General features: G+C 34.1%; 1 long non-coding RNA gene across 1 annotated transcript; it reads left to right on the forward strand.

Annotated features, from left to right (window-relative positions):
* Positions 1 to 2,692: 2,692 nt before the first annotated feature.
* Positions 2,693 to 6,077, forward strand: LOC129051489 (uncharacterized). Its single transcript, XR_010137673.1, has 3 exons — positions 2,693 to 2,877; positions 4,385 to 4,503; positions 6,040 to 6,077. It is a non-coding gene; the product is annotated as an uncharacterized LOC129051489 (long non-coding RNA).
* The last annotated feature ends 434 nt before the right edge of the window (positions 6,078 to 6,511 follow it).

Here is a 6,511-nt window from a genome sequence, read left to right on the forward strand (position 1 = left end):
GCCTTTTATGTCTGGCTACCTTGACTTAATGTTTTCAAGGTTCATTTATGTTGTGGTATGAATCAGTATTTCCTTTCTTTTTATAGCCAAATATTTCATTGTATGGATCTGTTTTTTTCATCTGGTTATCAGTTGGTGGACGTTTGGGGTGGTTTCCACTTTTTGGCTATTAAAAATAATGCTGCTATGAACATTTGTGTAAAAGTCTGTATGTGGACATATCTCCTGAGTATATAAAAGTGGAACTGCTATGTCATATGGTAACTCTGTTGAACTTTTAAGGAACTGTCAAACTCTCTTCCAAAGCAGCTGTATCATTTTATATTCTCAGTAACAGTGTATGAAGGTTTTAATATTTCTGCATCCTTGCTGATACTTGTTATAATGTGTCTTTTTGATTATAGCCATCCTAATGTACATGCTGTAAAAATATTTATACACACTGCAGTAAAAATGTTTATCAAAAATGTTTTGGCGGGGCTGAGGTGGGTAGATCACCTGAAGTCAGGAGTTCGAAACCAGCCTGGCCAACATGGTGAAACTCCATGTTTACTAAAAATACAAAAATTAGCCGGATGTGGTGGCACACACCTGTAATCCCAGCTACTTGGGAGGCTAAGGCGGGAGAATCGATTGAACCCAGGCAGCAGTGGTTGCGGTAGCCGAGATTGCACCATTGCACTCCAGCCTGGGAAACAAGAGTGAGACTTCATCTGAAAACAACAAGAACAAAAAGTTTTAGCACTTATTACATAGTCATTGCTTCCATTTGTGTATATTGCTGTTGGTTCCATAAACTGATATATTTCTTACAGTCTTTTGGAAGGCTGTTTGGCAGGAGCTATACAAACATTTCATTTTTTTGTACAAATAATTCAAATTTCTATGACTTTAAAAATTTTATGAATTTAACTCAAAAGGAAAGAGCTGCGCACATAGGTACTTATTGCTCTTGATTTTGATAGGAAAATATTAGGATAACTTTACTAGGAGAATGGGTTAATATTCAGTAATGAGAATGGTATTTTAACTTGTTGAGCTATTAAACATTCATTAAACCTATATAGATCCCACAGCAATATGGAAAAATATAAAACATCAAGTGAGTATACTGTGGTGTTAAAATGTGGAAAATACAAAAAAAAAAAAGAAGGAAACATGAAAAAGCAGGGAAAAGGCTAACACATTTTCTTTCAATATATATATTTAAAGTTTTATCAAACAAAAATATAGAGAATTTGTCACTTGAAAAAATTAGTGCCAGTAAATTATACCAAGTTTTTGTACAATAGTAGCAAATTTGATTTTTAATTTGTGTTTTTTCTTGATATGAGAGCTATAAATTAATAGCTTTTTAAGATTCTCACAATTAATTGCAGTTTTCACTAAATATCTCAAAGTAATTGCAATAACAGTATTTGAAATAACATAATATGGGTCTGGCCTTTATATGTTGGTATGTTGAGCAAGGACTGAAAGAAATGTCCAGAGCTTCACAGTGTCTGCTGGATTGGGGGTGGAGGGGTGGTGGGGAGAATGTGAGTTGGAATTGTAGAATTGGATTTGAGATAGGATCAGTTTGAAGGAAGAGTTTACATTTTATTCTTTATATCTTTGATGGTTTTAATTTATGTAACAATCTATATGTTATATATTGTAAGTGAATTATTTAATTTCTGTTAATGGTCTCTGAGCCAAATTCCAATTTCAGTTCTATGGTCAATTGAAATACTTTAGAATGGATAATCTGCTATGAAATACAAAATCCATTTTGCATCCTCTCTCTTGATTTTTTTTGTTATACTTTAAGTTCTAGGGTACATGTGCACAACATGCAGGTTTGTTAACATATGTATACATGTGACATGCTGGTGTGCTGCACCCATTAACTCATCATTTACATTAGGTATATCTCCCAGCCATCCCATTACTGGGTATATACCCAAAGGATTATAAATCATGCTGCTATAAAGACATATGCACACATATGTTTATTGCGGCCTATTCACAATAGCAAAGACTTGGAACCAACTCAAATGTCCATCAATGATAGGCTGGATTAAGAAAATGTGGCACATATACACCATGGAATACTATGCAGCCATAAAAAAGGATGAGTTCATGTCCTTTATAGGAACACGGATGAAACTGGAAACCATCATTCTCAGCAAACTATCGCAAGGACAGAAAACCAAACACTGCATGTTTTCACTCACAGGTGGGAACTGAACAATGAGAACACTTGGACACAGGAAGGGGAACATCACACACCAGGGCCTGTCGTGGGGTGGGGGGGAAGGGGGGAGGGATAGCATTAGGAGATATATCTGTCTTGATTTTGAAAAATAGTTGCTCTTTTCTGTTACAAGAGACTTTGTGGCAAGTGAGACAATTTTTACTTATCTTTTGCTATGTGTATTAATTTTGGCAAGCCCTTCTTACTTGAGGATTAACTTTTTGTTTCATAGAGTTCTTTAGTATCTATTGAAATTATTTTTTTGTTTCTTAAAGCAGTTTTTACAGTTATGTATTATTCTGAATTAATCATTTAGCTTTATATGTACATGCCAGTTAGAGTAAGAATGATGGGAATAAAATGATTATTATTCCCTATATTATTATTCCCTAGAGGTTTGTGTTTACCAGAGTTTATCTCATTTTACCTTTACTATATATTGAAACTATAAATGAAATAGCTCAATTTCTTAGCATTTATAAAATAAGTACTCCAGTGTTATGTTTACCATAAATGTTTGAGTGAGTCTTCTCTTTGCCTTTCTCTTTGTCAAAAAATTCAGGCTCTGCTGGTTCTTTGTCAGTTAGATAGCATTGATTTCTGGAATCCTGATGCTCCTGTGAAACATTTTGGGATATTAGGTATATGTACTTTTATTTTTTAAGTTCAACTTTTAAATTTCGTTTTGTATTTTTTGTCTTGAAATATTAACTCTATAGTACTTAGTACGTTGTAAAACTTACACTTCCAAAAGTTTTATGATTTTGTATTTTATTTGACTTCAAATTATTAGAATTTCTTGTTTTAACTGTAAGAAAATATCACAGCAATTTAGAAAATAAATTTAAGAATAGTGCTAAATTTTGTCACCCAAACATAAGTACTGTTGTTTGCTATATTCCCTTTTTCAGATTTCAATGTGGTTGCTACTGTGTTTTTAATAGATTTGCAGTTATAAGCCTAGAACGATAAAATTTTGTAACAATACTGTTTTTTCAGTTTTTTAAACTGTGATCTTTCCTACACTTTCTGTAATACCAATGTTTTTGATGAATGAATTAATCATGGACACCTGCTTAGAAGACAAAAATATATACAGAATTTTGTGGTCTGCTTCCTAGATAACACAAATCGTTACATTTTCATGAGCATGAAGTCACCACACCGAGGAAAATGGAAATGTGTAAACCTCAAGTTTGCCATTATCTTATAGGAATGGGTGTGCTAAGTTACTTCACAGCTGAATTAAACCTTACTGTAGAGCAGTGCTCTCCACTAGTAACATGAGAACCACATGTTATTTAAAGTTTTAAAGTTTTCAAGTTACCACATTAAAGAGTAAAAAGAAGCAGGTAAAATTAATTGTATTAATGTTTTATTTAACCTGGTATATATTATCTATAATTTCAACATGTAACCAGTATAAAAGTTATTAATGAGATATTTCATTCTGTTTTTTAATGAAGTCTTCAAACTTTGGTGTGTCTTTTATACTTACAGCACATCTCAATTTGAACAAGCCACACTTAAAAGTCCTCAATAGCCATGTGTGGCTGCCCAGTGGCTACCATGTTAGACACTGCAGCTCTAGAGTAGGGATCAGGAAACTTTTCTTTTAAGGCCAGATAGTAAATATTTTAGGCTTTGTGGGTCATACAGTTTCTGTCATAACCATTCAGTTCTGCCTTTGGAGCATGAAAGTCGCCACAGACAATATGTGAAATGAAGGGGCTTGGCTGTGTTTAACTAAGACTTTATATTTACAAGAGCAAGTGATAGGCTGGATTTGGCCTGTGAATGGTAGCTTGCAGACCCCTGCTGTGGAGCACTGGGTTTATAGGCAGTCTCTGCCATGCATGCGGTTTATTGTTTCTTCTTATGTCCACTGCAAGGATGAGCTACATGGATAGAAACACTGGGAGTTTAATGAAACACAGGGGGCTTATAAATAAATATTTGCTCTTTTTTTTCTATAACGTATAGACTTACTTCCTTTGATTATAATGCTGTTGACACTTTGATAACTATTTCTCTAAAACCCTTCAAGGGAAATTAAGCTTCTCTAAACTTGTATTCATTATGGTAGAATGTCATTCTTATGTCTGGTTATTGATGATGCTACTAACAATGAACTTTATGTTACTGCAGTTCACAGATGCTTTATACATCTGCAAGAAATTAGTCATCAAATGCTTAGTAGTACAAAAATTCTCAAGTGGTTGCAGGAAATTTTGATCTGCAGGAATAAATTTCTTCTTAAAAATAAGGTAAGCAAAATGACATCTTTTAAAAAATGGAAGAATATTTGGAATGGTAATGGGAAGAGATTGAGAAGTGTTTTATAGCCCAGTTAGGTTCTATTTCAGCTCCTCCTTCCTCCCAAGGTTTTCAAAAGGATGTATATGTGCAGAGGACAATGGCTGGAAAATCAGCATTTTAAAAAATAATCTGAGTCTTTGACCTTAAAACCATGCTGTTGATGAATTCTAGTTCTAGTTGAGTTAAACAGGACTCTATGGGGTGGGCCTAGGAAAAATGTGGACTGCTATAACCAAAGTAGCTTGAGGAGCATATTCTATCTTTACTCTCAAGCTCATACATAAGGCATAATTCATACATAAAATTTATTTTAACGTGTAGCTTCTATGATTAAGAGTTCTATTATGGCATAGATTTGGGAGTACTTGATTTAATGAGTCTTTGTCCAGTTCTAGAATCACAGCTCTGAGAAATCATAAAGGCCTAGATGTCATGGCTAGACTAGTCCAGAGAATTATCTATCAAGAAGCAAAAGGGAAAAGGTTGAGGGTCCTCAATCTAGATTTATTTCTATTACTCCAATAAGGATTTCACCTCTTGAAAATATCAGGGGACTTCTTTGTGGTGGAGTGAAATTTTTTGATTCTGAACTATTGAAACATAGTGAGGTTGTGTTGTGGAGGATAGAGAAGAGCCTTAAATTTCTTTTAACATATAGTTTCTATTGTTAATCAATTTAGGAATTCTATTATAGACTACTTTTAGGAGTACTTGATTTAATGAATTTTTATCTGGTACTAGAAGCGTAGCTGTGAAAAACTTTAAATGTATGAAACTCATATCCTTTTCAGTATTATACAGCTTGTTATTAATCAATTGTTTCTGTTTAGAAATAGACTAGTGGTGAAGCGGGTTTATTCACATCTGGCTTATTTGATGTGTTAATATAGCAGAATTTGGCATTATCCCAAAGATACGGAAAGAGATCAGACTTCAGACTTTCATGCCCTTGCCTGTGGTACAATCTCCAGAATGCGAGTATGAGGAATCCAGTAATGAATTCTTAGTGCCCTGGTCAGCACAGCCACTCTTCTGACATACTTGGTGTATATACCAGGGTTAATTACTGGTCCGGAAGAACTTAATCTCAAGAGTCAATTTATAGTTAGCCCAACATGGCACAGGATAAAATCTTATAGAAAAAAATCATTGTCATTGAGATCAAATTATAGTTTTCATACAGTAGGTTTACATTGTTGATGTTTTACTTATGTTTATGTTAGACTTAATTTATATTTGTAGAATGTACCGTTTACGATGATTTAGAGAATGGATGGGAAACTGAAAGAAATTGTAAAGACATTTAAGTGAACATTATTTGTTCTAATGGGTTTCTAGTGAATCTCTTTCAAGGTGGGGCATAGAGATTGAGAGGAAGGAGAAGTTTTCTAGCAGATTCTCAAACAGGAAGACAACTCAAACAAGTGTTTATTCCTCTTGGTTGTCAGTGCTTCAATTAAGCTTATTTCTGTCTTTTTTTCTAGCAGGCAGATAGAAGTTCCTGTCACTTTCTCCTTTTTTATAAAGTAGGATGAGCTATTCCTTCTACTGGAAATACCAGTCAAATGTCCATGGATCATGAAGAGTTACTATGTACTCCTGGAGCCTCTCTCCAGAAGGGAAAAGGGAACTCCTCTGTGGTCAGCTTCTTTTGTAATTTTCCTATATCATGTTTTGTGTTCTATTTGTTTTCTGAATGAACTTTGGTAAATTTCATCTAGGTAATATAGTGTAATAGTGAAAAACTGCTTAGACTCTAGTTCTATCACTGCTCTTTGTGGAACTTTGGGCAAGTTCATAACATCTTTGTTCCTAAGTTCCTCAACTTTAAAATGGGGACAACAATAATAAGAGGTCCTTCACATCCCTTGTAAGGTGGATTCCTAGGTATTTTATTCTCTTTGAAGCAATTGTGAATGGGAGTTCACTCATGATTTGGCTGTTTGTCTCTTATTG

The sequence above is a fragment of the Pongo abelii genome, chromosome 17 (assembly GCF_028885655.2).
Source record: "Pongo abelii isolate AG06213 chromosome 17, NHGRI_mPonAbe1-v2.0_pri, whole genome shotgun sequence".
NCBI classification, from domain to species: domain Eukaryota; kingdom Metazoa; phylum Chordata; class Mammalia; order Primates; family Hominidae; genus Pongo; species Pongo abelii.